Below are 25,578 nucleotides of genomic sequence, written 5' to 3' on the forward strand. Positions count from 1 at the left end.
AAAGACAAACCAATGAATGAATATAAAATGAATGAATAGGGAGTTCCTATTGTGACTCAGTGGGTTACGAAACTGACTAGTATCCATGAGGATGTGGGTTCCATCCCTGGCCTTGCTCAGTGGGTTAAGGATCTGGTGTTTCCATGAGCTTTGGAACTTGGTCACGGACATGGCTCGGATTCCAAGGTGCTGTGGCTGAGGTGTAGGCCAGCGGCTATAGCTCTGATTCAATCCCAACCCCTAGCCTGGGAACTTCCATTTGCCTCAGGTGAGGACTTAAAAAGAAAAAACAAACAACAACAACAAACAAAAAAAAAACAGAGAGACATTTGGGTGATTGAGCCCATTGTAGCAGCAGTACACCAGCTAATCTTGGGACACCTGCACCCTGGGAAGCCTGCAGAAATCTGTGCCTTCAAGTCACCAAGCAGGAAAGGCAGCAAATGGCTCTGCAAAGCCACAAAGACAGTCTGGCCTGGTGCTGTGACAGGGAACAGTGACAAGGAAGAAGGGGTCACGATCTAATGAGCACCTGCTTTGTGCCAAGCATGTCACTGGGTGTTTTATATGCATTGTCTCACTGGAACTTGCTACCTTCCTGTTAGAACAGAGAAAACACGCTTCAAAGTTCAGGTTGCTCACCCAAGCTTACTCAGCTTGCAGAGACCATAGCAGCCAAGAGGCAAATTCCAGTTTGTTTGAAGCCTAAGCCCATGTTGTCTCCACCCCTCCACTTGGTTTGCTGAAGGGCCCCTAGATTCCATATACAAATCAGTTCTCCCCTTTTTTTGGCTGCACCTGCAGCATGCAGAATTTCCCAAGCCCGGGATCAAATCCACACCTAGCAGTGATCAGGGTCAATCCTTAATCTGCTGAGCCACCAGGAACTCCTGTTCTCCAGTTTTGAGAGCAGCATTTTGCCTATACTTGAGCATGTAGCACACCTATTTCCAGCTCATTGGGCAGGTAAAGTGTCCAATAAAATAGGTCCCATGGAAGGCCGGCACTCTTCAGTCTGCACATTTGCTCCCCCATCTTTCCTCCTTCTCTACCTCTTTATTTTCCCTCTGACTTCCTGTCCCTTTCTGCCTATGTCTTGGGCTTGCAATGACAGCCCTGTGACCCTCAAAACAAATACATGTGCCAAGCCCTGGCGCTAAACAGTTTAAATTAATTAGGTCCTGGGGTGGCCAAGTTCACTGCTGACATCATTTCTCAGAATCCAGCAGGGCATAACCCTGTCGTCTAAGGACACAGTGTTAGGGTCCAGATCCAGGAGCTGACCTTGACCTCCAGGAGGTGAGGCTCCAGTAGGGCTGGCCCTCCCTCCACCACGGGCACTAGAAGTCCTCTCTAGAAAGCTGAGTGAGCTCTCTGGGTGCAGAGCAGCAGAGATGTGGTAAGGCAGTGGGCATCACGTGGATCTAATCAAGGTGGGGGAGTCCTATTGATGTGAACCAACAATGGTTAGAAACTGGATAGCGGAGTTCCCGACGTGGTGCAGTGGTTAACGAATCCAACTAGGAACCATGAGGTTGTGGGTTCAGTCCCTGCCCTTGCTCAGGGGGTTAACGATCCGGCGTTGCCGTGAGCTGTGGTGTAGGTTGCAGACACGGCTCGGATCCCGCGTTGCTGTGGCTTTGGTGTAGGCCGGTGGCTACAGCTCCGATTGGACCCCTAGTCTGGGAATCTCCATATGCCGTGGGAGCGGCCCAAGAAATAGCAAAAAAAAAAAAAAACTGGATAGCGGACAGAGCTTCAAGACCAGCCAGGTCAGCCTCAGAGATGTCTGTCAGGCAATAGGAACCAATCCACAGGGCTGGTCCTCAAAGCCAAGACCCTGTGTCCAAGACGACTTGGCAGGAACAAGGCAGAAGCCCAGGTGCAAAAGCTGGCATCTGGCCAAGTTAACAAAACCTGGATGTAGGCAAGAGGTTCAGGCATCAGAACTAGAGCTGATGGGGACCACATCTAGGGACAGAAGCAACCAATTCTAATTCTCTGACACCACATGTGTATCCTACAATTCAAGTCAATTCTGCCAGGAGCTGGCATCAACATCAGACTCCGCAGGTTGAGGGCTCAGTCCCACAAGATCTGGCCACGAAGTCAGGGGCTCCTTGAACCTCCCTCCCCTTCATTTTGATAATCTGCTAGGCAACACACAGAACTCAAGAAAATGCTGTAGTAAAAAAAAAAAGAAAGAAAGAAAGAAAAAAAGAAGAAAGAAATAAAGAAAAGAAAAAAGAAAAAACATAATGCTGTACTTACTATTGAGGTAGGAGGTAGATGGGCCCCTGGGCTGAGAACAGCTGGAACTTGTCAGGCTGAGTAAATTGGGCCTAGTTTCTCTTTGACACATCAAGGAAAAAGTTAATTGCAGGAGCTGAGCTCTGCTGGAGTAAAAAGATAAGATGACTGCTTCAATCACTCCTGGGATCAAGGCGATTTCCCCAATTACACCTGTGCAGTGAGGCTCCTGGGGTGAAAAGGGAGGGGGCGCCAGGCCATAATAAGTCCTGATACCATCCCGGCACACTTTGGTCTGAAATCCATCTTGGCCAAAAGATGTACATGCATATCGGGGATGGTCTTGTGCTCAGTCAGGTGTGAGAAATAAAACAAGATAATTGGCCAAAGGAACACAAAGACCCAGAACTGGGCTATATAAGTGATTTAAATCACCTCACTGGTGCTCTCCTCTTTTTTTTTTTTTGTCTTTTTGCCATTTCCAGGGCCGCTCCCTCGGCATATGGAGGTTCCCAGGTTAGGGGTCTAATCGGAGCTGTAGCCTCCGGCCTACGCCAGAGCCACAGCAACTCGGGATCCAAGCCTCGTCTGCGACCTACACCACAGCTCACGGCAACACCGGATCCTTAACCCACTGAGCAAGGGCAGGGACCAAACCCACAAACTCATGGTTCCTAGTCGGATTCGTTAACCACTGCGCCATGACGGGAACTCCGGTGCCCTCCTCTTTAGGGTGTATATTTCTGCCTTGCTTCTGACTTAAATAAACTAATTCTCTGTGTGCCCCCTCACATGTTGTACTGTGACCCTAACAATAAGCTTAATACCTGTTTTCACAGTTTTGGGGTCCTTGAAATATTCTTGCTTTCAACAGGGGGTGAGACTCAGGGCAATTCTGCTTTTAGTCTCTAGTCTAGTGGCTAGGATTCCTGATTTTCACCCAGGCTGCCCAGGTTCAATTCCTGAGCAGAGAATTAAGATCTCACTTTAAGCCATCACGCACTGCTGCCTCTCCAAAATTACTATGACAGTTTCCTACAAAAGTACATGTGAACAGCCAGCTGAAAAGGTACTAGGATGGGGTCTGAAAGAGTCTGAAGCACAGACCCTCTGTCCCTGTGGAATTGGAGTGCCTATCCGCCCAGCCCATGGATAGGCTCACCAACTCAGAAGCTCCTTGAACTCTGTCACTTAGGGGTTTCTTGGAGGTTTTGTTAAACATGATTGAATAGTTGTTAGTGACTAACTCAATCCTAGAGGTTGGGAAGTGGGGCTGAAATTTTCAAGTTTCTAACCATGGCTGCTTCTCTGGCATCCAGCCCCCATCCTGAAGCTAGGTGGGCGCCCCCACCAAGAGTCATCTCATCAGCACACAGATGTTCTTATCACTCAGGAGATTCCAAGGGTTTTAAGAGCTGTGTATCAGAAATAGGGGACCTCTGTCCCTGTTTTTTTGGCCACGGCTACAGAACGTGGAAGTTCCCATGTAAGGGATCAAAGCTGTGACGCAGTTGTAACCTGCACCACAGCTGTGGCAACACTGGATCCTTAACCCACTGCACTACACAGGAACTTCCAAGACCAAATATTTTTAATTGAACCACAGAGACAAGCATTCAGCTATCAGGATAGAGGCCAGAGCTACACCAGTAGCAAGCATGACCTACAGGTCAATTTCTCATACTGAGCAGAGCCTGAGAAATTCCTCCTGTCAAGAGTTAGGACCTGCTCTAGGGAAAAGGGTAAAGATGAGCCTATAAACATGAGGCCGCAGGTGATGCAGAAAGATGTAGGAGCTTGACCATCAATGAGAGACCAAGAAGAGGTATCTGGGAAAGCCCTCTGCTGCTTGTATTATATTCTGAGTTCCTACACAGCCTTGATCACCACCATGGCTTCTCTGCTTTCCCCAGATATTTTTTAAAAATCAACTGAAAAAAAAAAAGATTAACATAGAAACAGAGAGGAGAAAAGTGTTTGTCAGGGGCTGGGAGAATAGGCAAAATGGGAAGAGGTTAGTAAAAAGGTACAAACATTCACCTATAAAATGAATTAGGTCTGAGGATCTAATGTGTAACATGGTAACTATATTGCTAACATGATACAGTATAAATGAAAGTTGCAAGAAAGTAGAACTTAAATGTTCCCATAAAAGAGAGACAGAGAGAAAGGTAAATATGTGAGGTGATATGTTCACCAACCTGGAAGCTCTCTGAACCCCATCCTTTTGGGTTTTTACTGAGGCTTCATTACATGGGCAGGATTGATTAAATCATTATTCATTGCTTGAGTGAGTGAATGACTGGTGATTGATTCAACCTCCAGCTCCTCTCCCTTCTCTGCAGGCCAAGGGGTGGAACTAAAAGTTCCAACCTTCCAATCATATGTCTGGTTCCCCTGGAAACCAGCCCCCATCCTTAGGTGTTTTCCAAAAGTCATCCATTAATATAACAAAAGACATCTTTATCACTCTCATCACTTAAGAATTCCAAAGGTTTTAGGCGCTTTGTGCTAGGAATGGGGTTAAAGACCAAACATTTACTTCTTACCGTAAATCACAATATCACAACACTCAACAGGAAGTAAGTCTGCCTAAAACTGAAGGTGTCTACATTTTGAGAAATAAAAAGTGGAAGAGCTGGAAAGCTAGCAGAAAAAGAGTTAATTCATTAGAGATGTAGAACATTTGACAATGGATTTTTGGGCAGATGAGTTGCTGCACATCGTGACGATGGATTTTTGATCAGATGAATGCTATAATATCCGTGCTAGGAAGATAAAGTTGGCATCAGTAGTTGGGAAGGACAGGGAAGAAGCTCTGGGAAGAATTTTGGAATGAGGAGGTAAGAAAGCTAACTAGTCTGGTAACAGGAAGACCTCAGAGAAAAAGTTGTACAGTAGACATCTTAAGAGATGCAGCGACTGGTTGGATTCCAAGATTCACTGATTTCCAAAATTTTGCACTTGGATAATTTGTACTTACAATTTTGTAATTGGCATCCAGAGAAATTTGAAGAGGCAGGGCTGGTTTGGAGAAGATGAGTTCCTTCAGAAATGTTGAGTTTAGGATTTCCCGTCGTGGCTCAGTGGTTAACGAATCCAACTAGGAACCATGAGGTTGCAGGTTCGATCCCTGGCCTCCTCAGTAAGTTAAGGATCCAGTGTTTCCGTGAGCTGTGGTGTAGGTCACAGACGCAGCTCAGATCCTGCGTTGCTGTGGCTCTGGCGTAGGAGCAGCTACGGCTTCAATTCCACCCCTAGCCTGGGAACCTCCGTATGCCGTGGGAGCAGCCCTAGAAAAGGCAGAAAGACAAAAAAGAAAAGAAAAGAAATGTGGAGTTTAAGGCAATAGTAAAATATCCTAACAAAAATGATGGGTAAGCAGCTGGAGATGTGAGACTAAGACTTAATTGAAAGAGCAAGTCAAGGTACAGAGTCAAGAGTCATCACTATTGTGGTGATAAGCAGTAAACAAAATGAATGAGCTTTCCATCCCCTGGACCAAATGACTGATTAAATGGTATGAGAAAAGGCAAAAAATGACAGATGACTATTCGTTCAAGGTCATGGGTGCCTATCATGAGCTAGGTACTATTCCAGGTGCTATGAATGCAGAGCAAAGGCCTGTTAGTTCAACAGAACCACAGACTGATCCTGGAGCAAAAAGTTCCAACCTGTTGGTCCCATCACCCAACAATGGACAAACTACTGGGCAATTTCCACCAGCTTGTGCCTTTTTGCATCCAGGCCACTGGCAAAGTTAGAAGATGGGTAATTTCTTTCTCCTAGAACCCACTTCCCCTATAAAGTCCATGTTTCTTGACCTCCATGGAGTCCTATGAGTGATATATTTTTGATTTACCTATGCCTCTCAAAAAGGTATAGTTCTCTCCCCCAATCCCATCTCCCCTATTTTTCTTATGCATTGGATTTTATCCAATGTTTTTTAGTTCCTTTTTCTAAAAAAAGAATTTTGTAAAAAAAAAAAATTACCTTTAAAGAAATGCCCTTCAGAGGAATATGTACATTTCAATGTTTAAAATAATTATAGATATAGCAAACAGCTTGCCTGTTTGAATAAGGTAGAGACCAGTTTGAATGTCCTCTCTCTCATGTGATCACATGTGATGGAGCCACATCCTGGCCCTGGTCTATGACGAATTAGAAATTGTAAAGAAGGAGTTCCCATCATGGCGCAGCAGAAATGAATCCGACTAGGAACCTTGAGGTTGCAGGTTCGATCCCTGGCCTCACTTAGTGGGTTAAGGATCTGGCGTTGCCATGAGCTGTAGTGTAGGCTGCAGATGCGGCTTGGATCCTGTGTTGCTGTGGCTGGGGTGTAGGCTGACAGCTGTAGCTCCAATTTGACCCCTAGCCTGGGAACCTCCACATGCTGTGAGTGTGGCCCTAAAAAGAAAAAAAAAAAAAGAGAAGAAAAGAAATTGTAAAGATAACAATCATAAAAAGAAAAGAAGAAAAAGAACTGATCCTTCACCACTGATGAAGAGAAGCACTGGCTTGCAAAGCTGTTGGTTAGATTGCATACTCTGATACAGTCAGGGGCTTCCAGAATTTCAAAATACCTGCATTAAACTTTCACAGAAGCTCAAAAATAAAAAATAATTCAATGAAGTCTTTATTTCTAGTGAAACTTAGAAGCTGAAAATTTTAAAACCATAATAGTAAAGAGTGGAGTTCCCATCATGGCTCAGTGGTTAATGAACCTGACTAGTACCCTTGAGGACTCCAGTTTGATTCCTGATCTTATTCAGTGGGTTAAGGATCTGGCGTGGCTGTGAGCTGTGGTGTAGGTTGCAGACGCGGCTCAGATCCCGAGTTGCTGTGGCTGAGGTGTAGGCCCGCAGCTACAGCTCCAATTTGACCCCTAGCCTGGGAACCTTTATATGCCATGGGTGTGGCCCTAAAAAGACAAAAGACAAAAAAAAAAAGAGTAAAGAGAGATTCTGTGTTGCTCCAATGTTTTCTTTCTTTGTAGAAATTTTTAGGGAGTAAAGATATAGTCTTATATTACACTGTATATAAAATAAGGTAAAATAAATTGTGTAGGGAAAAACAATGTATTCCCAAAGGAACTCATAGCAGCCTTGTTTGTAATAGCATGAAACCGGAAACAACCTAAATGCCATCAAGGAGAGTCTGGTTCATTTGAGTGTGACACTGTCACACAACAATTTATTTGTTTGGTTTGGTTTTTTGCTTTTGGCTGCCCAAAATGGAGTCCCTGGGCCAGAAATCAGATCTGAGGAGCTAAAATTGTAACCTATACCATGGCTGTGCCAACATGGGATCCCTTAATCCACTGTGCAGGGTTGAGGATCAAACATGTACTGGTGCTGCAGAGGTGCCGCCGATCCCATTGTGCCACAGCAGGAACTCCAACAAAATATTTTATAGATGTTAGAAAAAATGAGACATCTCTACATGTCTGGATATGTCACATTTTTCTTTTTTTCTTTTTAGGGCTGCACCCACAGCATGTGGAGGTTCCCAGGCTTGGGGTGGAATCAAAGCTATAGCCGCTAGCCTAGACCACAGCCACAGCAACACCAGATCTGTGCTGTGTTTGCGACCTACACCACAGCTCATGGCAATGCCAGATCTCTAATGCACTGAGCAAGGCCAGGGGTCAAACGTGCATCATCGTGGATGCCAGTCAGATTCGTTTCCACTGAGCCATGACAGGAACTCCCACATTTTTCAAGACATATTATCAAGTTGAAAAAGAGCAGTTGGTATGGCACTTTTGTAAAATGGTAAGAACACACACTTGCACACATACACATGTTTAAATGCATGGATAACACTGGGAGGAAAGAGGAGCTGCCTCCAGGGATGTGAACCGGGTACCTGGTGGATAAGGAGAGGGAAACTGTCTTACTTTTCACCTTTGCCCTTTGGTGTCTTTCAAATTGTGTTCTGTGTACAAGTAATAGCTATTCTCAATAGCATATTAAAAATAATAATTTAAAATATCAAAAACAAAAGTAAGAAATAAATTGTTCATGTTTGACCATACCCATAAACTAAAATGACGTCGGCCCTTAAATCTCCCTACGGGTCTGGCACAGTGCCTTCCATTCAATATTTGTTAAATTGTTGAACTAAAAGTGATAGCTCATACAGAATTAAATGTACCAAAAAAAAAAAAAGACTATTCAATATTTATCTTTTAAACTTGATATGTTTCAAAGAACTAAATAATTTTAGCCAAAACGAACAAACTGCATTATAGAAACAGATTAAACCTCTCAAGCTGCTAAAAAGAGTCTGGAATCAACTTCAGAATCAAAAGCTTCCTGCAGTGGGATAATTTACTCTGATCAATTTCATCAGTAAATTAAGAAAATCATGCATTTATAATTACATTGTCATTTGACTGGAGAAGATGGGAATTAAATACCATCCATGGGCTTGTTCTTCAACCTTTCATCAAATTGCCATGATTCACAGATTCAGCAAGGCTATTCTATATTTGTTTAGGCTGAACCTGAGAAAATAGCATTGTGTTGGATGAAAATGACGATAACAATGAGAAAGGAAATGGCAGGGAATCGGCTATTAGGAGTTCTCTGAGAAGTGCAGGACTATGTGAGTCAGAATACAAGACATGAAAACATTACACCGAAACTGTTCTAGGCAACCCATATTAGCCTGAGCTATTTCTCTATTTTTTTCTTCCAAGTATGTAGTTTGGCACATCTGCTTACACAATAACATCATGATCCCAGCTATATTTGTGTTTGTGCTTTGGCGTTCATTCTATTCAATCTTCTCATAACCCTCAAAGAAGATCATATTCTCTGTAGCTATTCCCAAGATTCTCCTAAGAGCTTCAATTTTTCTCCCAGCAGAAGTGCTTTCTTATCCAGTTATTTCATTTAGGAGATAGTAAAAGAGTTCAACAAAAGTCCTCATGTACTTCCCCACCCCCCCTCCCAAATCCACCTGTGCTGCTACATATTCAATTCAATTCCCTTAATGAGGAAATAACATTAGGCCACTCTGAAAAGAGTGAAGTGAGGAGCTATGCTAATTTTCTTAATTATTCACCTTCACATAAAGACAAGGTTTTAAAACAAATTAACCAACCCTAACCATGTGATGTTAACTCAAATACCTTAAGATAAGCTCGATATTGTAATGGAGAAAAATTCACTCTTTTTTTTTCTTTCTTTTTTTTTTTTTTTTAAATTCACTCTTGATTCAAGGAAACCTGCTGGGCTCCCTCACTCTCATCAGGAAAGCCCTTCCAACTCTGGCTCTAGGGCCTCATGGATGACATCATCTGCCAGAGAAATATATGCTAATAAGTCCAATTCCCAGGGACCGAGGGATACAATTCCCAGGGGCCAAGAGAAGTGACAAAGATAACAGAGAAGGAGCTCACTTTAAACATTAAAAAAAAAAACAAAACTCTGCGGTTTCTATGCATATAATCCATTCATAAGATCAACACCTTTGAGAGCAAACTAACCTGCTTCTCACATGTCCCTCTCATAGCTCAGCTTTTTTTTTTTTTTTTTTTTTTGTCTTTTTAGGGCCACACCTGTGGCACATGGAAGTTCCCAGGCTAGGGATTGAATCAGAGGTGCACCTGCTGGCCTACACCACAGCCACAGCAACTTGGGATCCGAGCTGAATCTGCAACCTACACTACAGCTCATAGCAATTCTAGATTCTTAACCCACTGAGCAGGCCCAGGGATTGTACTTCATGGATACTAGCTGGGCTCGTTACTGCTGAGCCACAATGGGAAATCCCTGGATAATCTTAATGAATGATCATTTGAACTCAATTTCACTTACATTACAAAACTTTTTAGCTATCGTTAGCTACTGCTGTGTAACAAACTATCCTCAAATTTTAACAGGGTCTAAGAAAGGAAAAAGTACACAAGTACACTACTTGTGCCCTTTGTTTTGTCCCACTGGCTAAAGTCATATCACCAAGCCCAGAGTCAGAGTAGAAGGCCACTATTAAAGGGCTTTGATATGGGGAAATGCAAAAGTGGGGTCCATTTATGCAATCAATCTACCATGCTTGGAGATGAGCAGCACAGGGTGGTAATACTTACAAAGCCCCCTCAAATGACCCCAGTCCTAAACCTACTCCAATCACTTATCCCAACAGTGTCGGGTAAACTACTGAGCTGGCCACCAAGTGAGCACTAGGGCCAGCCTTGGCTTATGTAGGTACAGCATGACTGGCTGAGGGTATAGGAGTGATGACTTCCTACCACACCAAGGCTGGTTACTGGGGTCCAAGGGCAAGTCTGTACCTGCCAGCAGTTGGAAAGAGATGCCCACTACTCAATCTAGGAAAGAGTGAGCCAGATGAGAAGGAAAGCTATACCCCAAGGGAGATCAGCTGGGGTGGTGAAGCTGGGAAGAGAATAAGGACAGCTTCGAGTTCTGTATAATGTAGTGAAATTCAAATTCCTTCTTGTCCAGGGCCTAGGAAACCTGTCACGTTTCCCAAGCAGAGGGTGGCTGCAGTGAACTGATTACTGTGGTACCTCTAGAAACCGTACCACAGAGGAGACAGAAGTCGTGCTGGGTGGAAGAGGTTTTCACAGGTGATGATCTGGACAGGGAAGAGGACCTGCTTCAGCAAACAAAAAAAAGAACTCCAGGCACAATGACCGGCACATCCTGGCCAGGAGAAGAAACAACAGCACAGAGGAAGGAAGGGAAGGGAAATGAGGTGGCCAAGAGGAGGGTGTGTGAGATGCCCCTGAAGATCCCCTAAATAATTTAGCAAGGGGGAATGACCTAGACTGGGGCTTCTCAATTTGTATGGAAGAATGAGCTTCTTAAATTTCCAAATTATAATGGACACATACCTTTATAAATACTATAAAAAATAAATCCCCCCCTCCAAAAAAAAACTTTTAAAAGTGCACAAATACAAATAAAATACAAAATCAACTAGATTTATCACTAGATTCAACAAACATAAAATTGTTGTCAAATGATCAAAAAGTCTCTAAACACTCACTCCCAATTTCAGTGCTATGTCATCAGGGACTGGTAACAAACACCTCGCCCACCGGCATAAGTCTGGGGACCACACTAAGAGCAGCGCTGAGCTAGACAGCTGTCAACTTTTGTTTAGTAATATAAAAACAATAGCTACAGTGTTCTAAGCTCTGCAGTCAGTATTGCATATTTGTTATCTTTTCCTTTTGAAGTTATGATCCCCATGTTTTTGGCCTTGCCCATGGCATGAAGAAGTTCCCAAGCCAGGGATTGAACCCACACCACCCCAAGCCACTGCAGCAATAATGCCAGATCCTTAACTTGCTGAGCCACCAGGGAACTCCTATCCACATTTGAAAGATAAGGGAACCAAAGTCAGTGGGGCTGCAGCCTTTTCTGGACTCCATAGCCAGCGTCAATGACCAAGGTGGCTTTTCTTGGGTTAAAGGCCTGGTCGGAAGGGCTTGAATAAAGATGGTGATGGATATAAGCATGTACAGTATTCTCTACGCTCTCAGACTCAAATGAGGGTAGGTGGTCCCAGGAATTCTTCCAAAGCGCCTGAGTATAAACTGCCTTTGACCTTGGCTCCTCTTTCTAGTCACCATCTTTTCTACCTCCACATGCAGAGAGTTGGACTTTTGCCAGATTCATCACAGTAACCATCTCAGTTCAAAGCCTTTCTGCTCTTATTCTTCACTGTCGTTTAGTCCCACATATTTCTCTGGTGCCCTCGAGTCTTAGGTCTTCTGGCTGAAAGTGACTTTGTGACCTTTGAGCCAGGTGGGATTAGACCTAAAGCATCACAGAGGGCTTGTGACAGCTATGACAGGCTGCTGGTGGTGCTGGGACTTTCAGATTTCTCCTTTTTTCTTCATTGAAGAAGCTCTAGGCTCTCAGGCTCAGGCATGGTGAAGTTTTGGGGCAGGAAGTCACCAGCTAGGTAGGTAGCCAGTACCAGGCTGAAACTCCTGTGATTTTTGAAACCATTTGTTTTTCATTTGCCCATGTGGCTAACTTAATTTGAAAATAACTTTCAGAGTTCCCATCGTGGCTCAGTGGTTAACAAATCTGACTAGGAAACATGAGGTTGTGGGTTCGATCCCTGGCCTTGCTCAGTGGGTTAAGGATCTGGTGTTGCCGTGAGCTGTGGTGTAGGTTGCAGACGTGGCTTGGATCCCACGTTGCTGTGGCTCTGGCGTAGGCCGGTGGCTGCAGCTCCGATTCAGCCCCTAGCCTGGGAACCTCCATATGCTGTGGGAGCAGCCCAAGAAATGTCAAAAAGACAAAAAAAAAAAAAAAACCTTTCCTTTCTTTAATCTTAAATCTTGTAAAGAGTGGTGATCGGAGTTCTCACTGTGGCTCAGCGGGTTAAGGACCTGATGTCGTCTCTGTGAGGATGTAGGTTCGATCCCTGGCCTCATTCAGTGGGTTAGGGATCTGATGTTGCCACAATATGTGATGTAGGTCACAGACTCAGCTTAGATCCGGTGTTGCTGTGGCTGTGGTATAGGCCAGCAGCTACAGCTCCGATTCAACCCCTAGCCCCAGAACTTCATATGCCACAAGTGCGACGATTTAAAAAAAAAAAAAAAAAAAAAGGAGTTCCCGTCATGGCGCAGTGGTTAATGAATCCGACTAGGAACCATGAGGTTTCAGGGTTCGATCCCTGTCCTTGCTCAGTGGGTTAAGGATCTGGGGTTGCCGTGAGCTGTGGTGTAGGTCGCAGACGAGGCTCGGATCCCATGTTGCTGTGGCTCTGGTGTAGGCCGGTGGCTACAGCTCCGATTAGACCCCTAGCCTGGGAACCTCCATATGCTGCGGGAGAGGCCCTAAAAAAGACCACAAAAAAAAAAAAAAGAGTGATATCTGATTGCAATCTTCTTTATGAGCTTGGAATTTTAAAATATATTTAAAATTGAATGGAGGAATGGCATGGGTCTTGAAGGCAGCCTGATTGTGTTTAGATCAGCTGGCTTGGTATTCCTGGGGATTTCTAGCTCACATTTTTCATTTCTAGGAAAGCTTGATCCTTGACAATGACATTGACAGGGGCTCTTTTTTTTTTTTTAATTCTTGATTTTGGTTTATTTAAGCAATAGGCCAGGAGAGGAACTAGTTAGCTTTATACTTGCCATGACTGGAGAGATTGAATTGAGTGTATGGACAATGCTTGAGAAATAGAGTGAACAACTTTGGGGGTACCTTCCCAGCACCAGCCTACCTCTGCCCTCCTGAGAATTATCCCTCCGCAAGCGGACTCCATGACCATGTTAGGACTGTCGATTTGAAGGGGGTCTCTGCTGCTTCAACCAAAGGGAACTGGACCAAGTTCATCAGCAAATCCGCAGGGGTGTTCAAAAAACAAAAAGTAGATAGGCTCTTGGTAAGTGGAAGCATGTTCAGATTGTTTTGGAGAAGGAAGTGGAATTTTTAGCCGAGAACTCCCTCCATCACTCCAAAAGGGTCGAATTAACAGCGCTACAAAGACAACTTCCTCCAAGGAGAGTCTTACAAGCAATAATTGTGATTAGTCAAGAAAATTATGTATACGTTTAAAGGCAAATTTTACCAAAATAGATCTGAAGTGCCCAAAATAGTTTCCAGACCTTTTTTAACCTAACACTAATGTTATATGAGCCACCATTAATTGGATTTATTGAAATATCTTGTTTGGGGGATGTTTTTCATTATTACGATCGCTTTCATTATGATGAAGAAAACTTTACACCTACCTGTAATTCTAGTTCATCTTGCATCAAATGAGAAAAGGCCAGTATAACTTGAGCATCAGTTCCACACATATGAATATTTCATTACAGTTTTGCTTTAGCTGGGGAGGAGGTAGGTCTTGATGGTATCCATATTCTGGTTGATTATGTAACCTGAAATTTAGATCTCAGCAATTTAAAAATGGTAAGTGTCTTTTTAGATCTCAATCTGCTTTTGGTTTTCATTGCTGTGTTCATCCCTGGACATTGATATTTCAGCTGGGATAGATTTGCTGAGGAGCTTCCTCTCCTCTTTTGCTCACGTGCTTTCCTCTGAGTAATGGCCACCCTGACCTCTTTAAAAGTCAAGATGAGCTCAGTCTTTCTAAGGGACCTCAGCTAAAAGTATGGATCACTTAGGTCAGCAAAAATTCATTCTCCCCCAAACTCCATATGGCTCTGCCCCATTAAGCCATTACTAGGCCAACGAGAGAGGTTGTACCCTTAACATCCTTAAGTTGAATGCACACGTGAAAGAAGGCAAGGGAATTGATATTGACATTGATTTGTCCAATTTGACTTTATAAAACGTTCCTCAGGTTGTAAAGACACAGGCAGAAACTGGCTTCTAGCCTAAAGATCACCAAATACACTCAATTTTAAAAATTAACTAACTAGGAGTTCCCCGTCTTGATTCAGGGGAAATGAATCTGACTAGCATTCTTGAGGATGCAGGTTCGATCCCTGGCCTCGCTCAGTGGGTTAAGGATACCGCATTGCCCTGAGCTGTGGAACCTCCATATGCTGTGGGTGTGGCCCTAAAAAGGCAAAAAAATAAAAATAAAAATAAATTTTCTAATTAAAATTAACTAACTTTACACCATAAGTATGCTTTTTGTGTCGAACTGCTACTGACCTATGCCAAGTGTTAATGAGAAAAACTATATTTGTACAAATTGGAAAAAGTGTCTCTGTAGGTAGACGCTGCCCTCAGGTACTGAGTTTGGCAAATTACCAGGGCTGGATTTCAGCGCCCCCGCAACCACTTTATGGAGTGGACCAACGGCAGAGTCATAGGCAGTGACCTGCCTTCGTGGTGGAGAAGCTGTCTCTGTTTTTTCAGCTATGCATTTCAGATAGATGGTATAATAAAAACGTCATTTCCGCTAACCTTCAAAGCTTTGAAAATGAAAACGTTTTGAATCTTTGAGATCATCAACGTTCAGGTTCAGGAACAGCAGACACTTGGGCACAAGCATGGAAGAGAAATAAGCAAGAAGTGGGATTACCAGCAGTCCTCTTTCAAGGGGAGGCTGGAGATACATACAGGGAAGTGAATAAATTATGCTGATTCTAGCAGTTCCTGTCATGGCTCAGCGGAAACAAATCTGATTACCATACACGAGGATGCAGGTTTGATCCCTGGCCTTGCTCAGTGAGCTAAGAATCCGATGTTTCAGTGAGCTGTGTTGTAGTTCGCAGAGGAGGCTCAGATCTGGCGTTGCTGTGGCTGTGGTGTAGGCTGGCAGCAGTAGCTCCGATTTGACCCCTAGCCTGGGAACCTCCATATGCCGTGGGTGCAGCACACACACACACACCCACACACAAAGAAAAAAAAAAAATTATGCTAATTCTAAACCTACACCTTGATGATTTTCTACTGGTCCAGACACTCAAAAACAATAGCTGAGTTCAGGATCTAGAACATTTCTAGCACACATACAGTTTCTTCTTTTTTTATTATTATTATTAATTTTTTTACTACTCAAATGAATTTATCACATCTGTAGTTATATAATGATCATAACAATCTGATTTCACAGGATTTCCATCCCACAGCCCAAGCACATCCCCCCACCCCCCAAACTGTCTCCTCCAGAGACCGTAAGTTTTTCAATGTCTGTGACTCAGCATCTGTTCTGCAAAGAAGTTCCGTCTGTCCTTTTTTCAGATTCCACATGTCAGTGAAAGCATTTGATGTTGGTGTCTCATTGTATGGCTGACTTCACTTAGCATGATAGTTTCTAGGTCCATCCATGTTGCTAAAAATGCCAGTATTTTGTCCTTTTAATGGCTGAGTAATATTCCATTGTGTATATGTACCACATCTTGATCCACTCCTCTGTTGATGGACATTTGGGTTGTTTCCATGTCTTGGCTATTGAAAACAGTGCTGTAATGAACATCGGAGTACACATGTCTTTGCAAGTCCTGGTTTTCTCTAGATAGATGCCTAGAAGTGGGACTCTTGGATCAAATGGTAGTTCTATTTTTAGTATTCTGAGGAATCTCCATACTGCTTTCCACAGTGGTTGTACCAATTTACAATCCCAGCAACAGTGTAATAGGGTTCCTTTTTCTCTACACCCTCTCCAGCACTTATTGTTTGTAGACTTTTTGATGATGGCCATTCTGGCTGGTGTAAGGTGGTACCTCATAGTGCTTTTGATTTGCATTTCTCTAATGATGAGTGATATTGAACACCTTTTCATGTGTTTTTTGGCCATCTATATGTCTTCTTTGGAGAACTGTCTGTTTAGATCTTCTGCCCATTTTTTGATGGGGTTGTTTGTTTTTTTGGTATGGAGCTGCAGAAGGTGTTTATAAATTTTGGATATTAATCCCTTGTCAGTCAATTCACTTGCAAAGATTTTCTCCCATTCTGTGGGTTGTCTTTTCATTTTCATACGGTTTCTTCTTGCTACCTCCCAGGAAGTCGCCCCTGGCCACGGCAATCGCTTTTTCACCTCCATCACCTCCATTCTTGTTGCCTATAACTGGACTTGGTATAAATGGAATTACATAGGGCATACTCTTATGTCCGGCCTCTTCCACTCAGCACAGTGTCTGAGGGGTCCCTTCATGCTGTAGCATGATCAGTCTTTCTGTTGCTGCAAAAAATTCCATCATAGGACAATACCATAGTCTATTAACTCTTTTTTTTTTTTTTTGTCTTTTCTAGGGCTGCACCTGTGGCATATGGAGGTTCCCAGGCTAGGGATCTAATCAGAGGTATAGCCGCCGACCTATGCCAGAGCCACAACAACACAGGATCCGAGCCGCATCTACAACTGACACCACAGCTCACGGCAATGCCAGATCCTTAACCCACTGAGCAAGGCCAGGGATCGAACCCATAACCTCATGGTTCCTAGTCAGATTTGTTAACCACTGAGCCACGACAGGAACTCCCCTCTTTTTTTAATTTTATTTTATTTTTAGCCATTTTGAATGAATTGCCAATGTTTTCATTCTGAATTTCTGGAGTCTCTATTTTTGATGTTGTTGTTGTTGTTGTTAAGGCCGCACCCACAGCATATGGAAGTTCCCAAACTAGGGGTCAAATCTGAGCTGCAGTTGAGGCCTATACCACAGCAACAGCAACACCAGATCTAAGTAACATCTGAAACTTATACCACAGCTCACAGCAATGCTGGATCCTTAATCCACTGAGGAAGGCCAGGGATCAAACCCACATCCTCATGGATACTAGTCAGATTTGTTACCACTGAGCCACACAGAGATTCCTAACTCTCCTCTTGATGGAGATTTGGGCTGCTTCTAATTAGGAGCTATTATTAATATAAATTCAGTCGTTCCTTTGAATCCAAAGACTAGAAGTTCATATTTTTACTCAATGTTATTCCACAGAGAAGCCTTACATGATGAAAATATAATAAAATAGAAAAACGCTGAAAATTAAAATAAGGAGTTTCCATTGTGGCTCTGAGGATCAAGGACCCTTGATGTTATCTCTGTGAGGATGCAGGTTCAACACCTGGCCTCGCACAGTGGGTTAAGGATCTAGTCTTGCTGCAAGCTGTGGTGTAGGTTGCAGATGGGGCTCGGATCTGATGTTTCTATGGCTGTGGCATAGGCAGCTGCAGCTCTGATTCAACCTGATTCGACCCCTAGCCCAGGAACTTCCATATGCCATAGGCAAGGCCATAAAAATAAAAAATGAGTGAATGAATGAGTGAAGTAAGAATAAACGATCAATGCCTGGGCAGATAAGTCTAATATGTAATCTGACATGTCTTAATAATGTTAATAATTGGGTTTCAAGTTAGACTCTAGCTTCCTGAAAGCCAAAACAAAAAAGGAAACAAGGTGAATTATATTATTTTGTAATAGGAAAAAAAGTCAGTTGGAACAAAACCTCGATTGCCACTAAATTCCAAAGAAAGTCCTTCACACGGAGCTTTGTGGTAGGAATCACTAAGACATCTAAAGACTAGTGTTCTCCAGGTGACTCTACAAAAAATACATGCACATATTTTCAGATAACTATTTGTCTATTTGTTTGTCTTTGGTTTCACCCTCAACAAGTGGAAATTATAGGGCCAGGAATCAAATCCAAGCTGTAACTACAGCAACTCCAGATCCTTAACCTACTACATCACATTGGGAACTCTCCCATTCACTATTTCTTTTAGGGCCCATAAAACATGATCCCAACTCAGCAGATTATTTAACAATACATACAACGGTGGTGTTATGTGTGGGTGTGTATTTTTAAAGAGAGAGGAGTACATTCAGAGTACATTCACAGACATGTCTCGGATCTGGTGTGGCTGTGGCGTAGGCCGGCAGCCGTAGCTCAGATTTGACCCCTAGCCTGGGAACCTCCATGTGCTGCAGGTACAGCCCTACAAAGCAAAAAAAAAAAAAAAGAGTACATTAGAACATCACATATCCTAAGTCAGGAATCGGCAAACACCAGCCCACTGACCAAATGTGATTTGTCACTTGTTTCTGTAGATAGCTTTATTGGGAAACAGCCACACCCATTCATTTCCATTCTATCTGTGGCAACTTTCCTGAGTAGCCAAACAGTTGCAACCAAGGCCATCTGGCCTACAGAGCCTAAAATATTTACCATCTTACCTTTTACAGAAAAAATGTGCCAAATCCTGCTGTGAACTAGCAATCAGAATAATTCCAGGTATTATTTTCTTCTTGGTTATTGTTCATGCCTTTACATAGTTTCCACCTCTTCAGTATGGGCAGGTCTTGTGACTGCCTTCTAGCCAAAAGAATATGGCAAAAGTGAAGGAATTTGCCAAGTCGGTTGATTTTTTTTTTTTTTTTTTCCTGCCCTTGCAGCATGTGGGACTTCCCAGGCCGGGGATCGAACCCATGACAAAAAAAAAAAAAAAAAACCATGCCACAGCAGTGACCTGAGTCACAGCAGTGGCAACACTGGCTTCTTAACTACTAGGCCACTAGGGAACTCCCCAAATCAGTTGATTTTTATTTCATTAAAATATAGATTATCCTGGATGGGCCTGACTTAATCAGGTGAAGTTTCTAAAACGAAGGACTGGGCCCTCGCTACTATCAGAGACCTCTCTCCCTTGCCGGCTTGAGGAATCAGGCTGCCTGTTGTGAGAGGGTCTCAGGAGAAGGCCATGTGGCAGGACACTATGGGCAGCTTCTGAGAACAGAGGGTCTCAGCTCTAACAACCACAAGGAACTTTCAACAACCAGAGGAGCTTAAAAGAGGACCCTGAGCATGAGGTAAAACCACAGTTCCAGCCAAAGCCTTGATTACAGACTGGTGAGACCCTGAAGCAGAGGATCCATCTAAGCTACACTTGGACTCGACCCATGGAAATGGTGCGATAACAAATGCACGTGTTTTGTTTGCTGTTTGTTGTTTTGTTTTTTGCATTGTTTTAGGGCTGCACCTGTGACATATAGAAGTTCCCAGGCCAGGGGCTGAATTGGAGCTGCAGGTGCTGGCCTACACCACAGCCACAGCAACGCCGGATCCGTAACTCACTAAGCAAGGCCAGGGATCAAACCCAAGTCCTCGTGGATACTAGTTGGGTTAGTTACTGCTGAGCCACAACAGGAACGCCAACAAATGCATGTGTTTTAACCCACTAAGTTGGTAGTAAGTTGCTGCACAGCACTAGAAAGCTAATATATTTACCTAGTCTCCCCAATTTTTTCTACAGTGCATATGTGGTTTCAATCTGAGAGACGACCACTATTTTTATAAAGAATTCTTACCATTTAGATGTACACACTGAATTACCTAAAGACAAAATCACATGATGTCGGAGATTTGCTTCAAAAAATGGAGAGGAGACCACAGAATGATATAGATCAGATGAGACTGGCCATTCTTGAAGCTAATTGTCAGATGCGCGGGGATTTATTACACTACGCCTTTCACTTTTGTGTATGTTTGAAATTTTCCATAATAAAAAAGTTTTTAAAAATTAGACTTATACATAAGAATTAACTAAAAGGATGTTTATGGTTTCTGATACAGGAAAACTAAACAGTTTAAATGTCTACACAGGGAACTAGTTAAATTCATCACTATAGATGTGCAGTTTGTTTATATGTGCCTTTAAAATTGCATAGAATAATGATGCTGTTAACATTTTTCTACAGTCTTAGAATTTGATATGAAATAAAATATTGGTGCTTACCAATAATTTGTACTTACCAACCAAACAAAACAAAACAAAACAAAAAAACCCACAGAGCTTAGGTATTTTTTTTTAAATGTATCTGAGTTAATTAGGCTCTGACAGGCAGTGGCTGGACTGAGTTCAGTCTAAGTGCCCTGGTGGCTCCCCTTGGTGGAAGGGGCAAAATGGGGATGCCTGGAGGAAGGGAGAGCCTTGGAGCCCCCCAATGTTCCCTCCACCCATCATGGATCCCTCAGTCCTCTGTGGGATAACAGGCAACTTTAGGTGGCATGTTCTACTGAGGCTCCAGCCGTGCTGTGAACAGACAGAGATGGGGCAAGCAAGGAACAGGCTGGATCCCGGACAGAGTATGCAAACTCCCAGTACATCATGAATAAATATAATCATTATTCTCAAGACCTCCTTTAGGTTCTTCCGCCTCTACGGCTTCAGATTTATCTTGTTACCGAAAGATTTCTCCATTTTCCTCAAACCCATAAATTCCTTCAGTACTTGTTGGCTCCTATTTTCCCCAGGTCCCTTGGTCAATAAGACTCAGGGACAAGTGATACCAACACCACAATGACTCTTGGACCCGTTTTTTACAATCACCATTCCAGGTTAGTTGAGGGGGGACTTTCAAAAGGCCATGAGGATGTGGTCAATGGTCTGCCAAAATATGTGCCATCAAAAGATGCCAGAGAAGAGAGTGCCCTTATAAATCATTTAAAGTATCTCTATTTTACCAGCCAAAGAAAGAAAAAAAAAAGGGGGAGAGACCCAAGTCATAATGCAATAATAAACAAGGTCATGAGGACAGGCAGAATACCTGAGAGCAGATCCCTGCTGTGTGCTTTCCCACCAGTGCTGGTTTGTCCTCTCTGAGTCAGTGCTTTTCAATCATAATGCATAGCCTAAGTTCAGGTTCAAATATATGTTAGGGGACTATTGACCGAAACCTCCCACGTTGGCCAAGCACGACAACAGGGGCTTGTGTGAGTGGTCTCACAGCAGAATGTGCTGACAAGGAACTGATGCTGCCCCGAAGACTAACCAAGAAGATTGGGAGGAGCCTATAGGAGGAAGGAGACAACCAACCTCCCAGGATCCGTGGCGCTGAAATCCACCTTGACTGAAAGGTGTGCATGTCACCAGGAAGGACCCTGAGCCAGACCAAGTATGAGTCAAGCAAGATGATTGGCCAGAGACCAACCCAGAAACTAAACCCCATTCCCATAAAGCCAGAAACTGTGAGCCATGTGGCAGAGCAGTTTTCCTGGGTTCCCTCAACCTGCTGTTCTCCACCCAGGAGCCCCTTCCCAATAAAGTCTCTTGCTTTGTCAGCACGCATTCTCCTCGGACAATTCATTTCTGAGTGTCAGACAAGAGCCCATTCTCGGGGCCTGGAAGAGAGTCCCCCTTCCTGCAACATATAGACTTACAGAGCAGGGGTCCAAAACCTGAAATATGGGTGGCCACTGAGTACAGGAGGGAAGGAGATAGGGAGGAAGGGAGAGAGCAAGAAGAATATCAAAAGAGAAATCTAAAAGGGCAGTAGCCAAATTAAAAGGTGTTCAAGGACATTAATTATTAGGTAACTGCAAATCATAATCACAGTAAAATATCACCACCCAACCTATCAAGGTGGTTAAAATCAAAAAGACTAACTGCCCAAGTATGTTGCAGCTGGAACTTTCATACATCACTTGTACCGGTGTGGTACATCGTGTGGTGAAGCCACTTTGGAAAACTGTTGAGCCTTCTATTAAAATTGAGCATATGCATATTCCATAAGTCAGCAATTCCACTCCAAGATATTTTCCCAACAGAAATGCATACACACGTTCACCAAAAGAGAGACACTAAAATGTGCATAGCAGCACCATTTTTAATAGGCAAAACTAGGAGCTACCAAAATATCCAACATCAGCAGTTGGATAAATAATGTATAAATATTCATATGGTGGAACACAAGGCAGAAACATGAATGAAGGCCTGCTGTAGGCAACAACATAGACAAATCTCACAAAAAGTGTTGAGTGAAAGAAGCCAGCCACAAAATAATACATTGTAATTTACATAAGGTTCAGAAGCAGGCAAAATGAATTAATGGGTGTGAGAAGTCAGGCTCCTGATTATTTGGGGAAGAAAGTGGAAATAATTGGAAGCGGTCATGAGGGGATTTTAGGATGTGCTGGTAGAGATCTATATCTTTATCTTGCTGGTAATTACCGGAAGTATTCACCTTGTGATCATTTGTGGGGCATACTGATAATTTGTGCCCATTTCTGAATACATACTAACTTTTAATAAAATAGTTTGTTTTATATACATTTTTCAAAAAAAGAGGCAGTGCCTATTGTGGCTCAGTGGGTTACGAACCCAACTAGTACTAATAAGGATTCAGGTTCAGGAGTTCCTGTCCTGGCTCAGTGGTAATGAGCCCTACTAGGATCCATGAGGATGTGGGTTTGATGCCTGGCCTTGCTCAGTGGGTTAAGGATCTGGCTTTTCCATGAGCTGTGGTATAGGTCACAGACGTGGCTTGGATCTTGCTTTTCCATAGCTGTGGTGTAGGCCAGCAGCTGTAGCTCCAATTAGACCCCTAGTCTGGGAACCTCCATATAACTTGGGTGCGGCCCTTAAGGAAAAAAAAAAAAAAGGATGCAAGTTGGATCCCTGTCCTCAATCAATGGGTTAAAGATCCGGCATTGCCATGAGCTGTGGTGTAGGTCACAGACAAGCTTCGGATTCTGTGTTTCTGTGGCTGTGGTATAGGCTGGCAGCTGCAGTTCCCATTCAGCCCCTAACCTGGGAACTTCCATAAATGGTGGGTGTGGCCCTAAAAAGCAAAATAAATAAATATATATACACACACATAAAGCAGAGGAGCTGTTTTGGTCGAATTCTAAGACTCTTAAGACTTGATCGGTGCGACTTTCCTGAACTTCCAAACACCACTGAAGGTCATTTACTCCTTACAATCTCAAATGTCAGCTTCACCTGGTAGCTATAGGAAGAGATGTCTAGTAGATGGTAAGACTGTTAATATCATAGACATGGTATTAGATCACTAATCATCTCAAAACAGCAGAAGGGAAAGAGGAATTAAGAGAATTAAACAGCAGATGTGTTACCAGCGATGCTCTCAGCACCTTTTTGTGTTATCGTCAGAATTCTCAGTAACTCTTCATTACAGGTACCAATTCCATTTTACACAAGCAGGAACTAAGACTCAGTGAACTTGAGCAGTTTGCCCAATGTTGCAAAGCTCCTCAAGATTAGAAGCTAGGGAGTGCCTGTCGTGACGCAGCAGAAATGAATCCAACTGGTATCCATGAGGTTGCAGGTTCGATCCTTGGCTTCACTCAGTGGGTTAAGGATCTGGCGTGGCCATGAGCTGTGGTGTAGGTCACAGATGTGGCTCAGATCTGGGGTTGCTGTGGCTGTGGTATAGGCAAGCAGCTGTAGCTCCGATTCCACCCCTAGCCTGAGAATCTCCAGATGCCACAAGTGCAGCCCTAAAAAGCCAAAAAAAAGAAAGAGTAGAACCCAGATTCAAATCCAGAATTGCTTGCTCCAGAATCCCAGAGTTGTTCCATCATACCCCACATGGCCCTGGGCTATTAGTGCCTTTGACTTTTACCAATAAAACAACTTCATAAAACTCACACCCTTATAAATATCTTATATAAACAAAGTAGCCCAAGGCGATTTCCTAGGAATATTATTGCATTATGGTTTGTTGCCATTTACAACCCAGAAAATGTCCCACAGTCTTTACTCCTGATGAAAAAAAAAAAAAAAAATGGAAGTACAGTGTTGCTGATTCCCAAATGACAGTTAACTGCCCAGGACCTAGCCAGAGTACAGCCGAACCACCCCTACCACAGGCCCCCAGAAGCCCTTCTGCAAAAGGGTGAGGAGGGGAGCTATGAAGGTCAAGGTACTCTTTTAAAGCTTTTCTTATTGTAGCTGTTTTATTATTCATATACTTTTAATAGCATCCCAATGATTGTTTTATACGCCTCCCGCAGCTTAAGTTAATGCTAAAGACATTACAAGTAGCTCCCTTTTAAATTTTTAACCAGAATAAAAGTTTGCAAAAATCACTTATGCTCCTGAAGCAGTCAGACCTCATATCCAAACAGAAATCAAGATGGTTTTACAAGGCAGCTTATAGATTTTACGGGGCCCCCAGTGGTATCTGATGTCCATTACAACTACAAAAAGAAAAGTCTTGGTGACTAACTACAGCCAAATAAATGATGTTTTCTCACTTAAAGGCCACTGCAGGAAGGATTACGGAAGAAGATGAAGAAAGTTCGTTAGACAAAAACAGTTCTGCCATTTTTGGGGGTGGGGCAGGAGGACTCTAGAAGTTTCAACATTATCCAACCACTGACTGAGTCAACTGACACTACCCAAGTTGATCATGCTTAGTTTAGAAAAGGTTAATGGTTGTCTTTTATTGAAAGGGAATGAGTTTTGTTAAATGTATCGATAGTGCAAATGTTGATAATTGAAGCATAAATCTTTCCCATTGTCCCATGAGGCTTACTCCATCATATGCACGATGATGAATTTAATGCTCCTGTTTTTATATATAGGAACCCAGAGCGGAATCCCTCCCAAATCTAGACACGGTCGGGTCTCTGCAAAGCCTTCCTGGTAGGAGAAATCCCAGCTGTAACAGTCACCTTATCAGAAAAGCAAAGTTGAGGGAATAACGTTGAGGGCATCTTTGCCAAAGGTTTTTATATTTACTAACACACAATAATAAAGCCAGCACACTGCAGTCAATAATGACATTTTAACACATCTTAAATTAGTAATAATGGCTTCTCTGCAGTTAACCTTCATTGCCTATCTCTTGATTCCATTAAGATATTCATTAATATCTCCTCCCCTCAAGTTTCAAAGGGAGGCTAGCGAATCCATTGTATCTTTACAGATAAACTACAAGCCAAGAGGCGGCTTCTCCTTGTCTTTAGTTTTCCAGCAAAATGCCTTCTACCTACTCAGATGTTACAACTCAGAGCTGTGGCCACACCTGCAACCCTTATCTAACCCAAATGACTGACTGCCTTGGTCCCCCAGGTGCAGGATTTGTTCATAGTAGAAAACATCCTCTAAAACCTGAATTCATTTGTGTACCCCAGAATGGGGCCCTGACTTCCTCCTGTCTCC

Source organism: Phacochoerus africanus, chromosome 12 (genome assembly GCF_016906955.1).
Source record: "Phacochoerus africanus isolate WHEZ1 chromosome 12, ROS_Pafr_v1, whole genome shotgun sequence".
Taxonomy (NCBI): domain Eukaryota; kingdom Metazoa; phylum Chordata; class Mammalia; order Artiodactyla; family Suidae; genus Phacochoerus; species Phacochoerus africanus.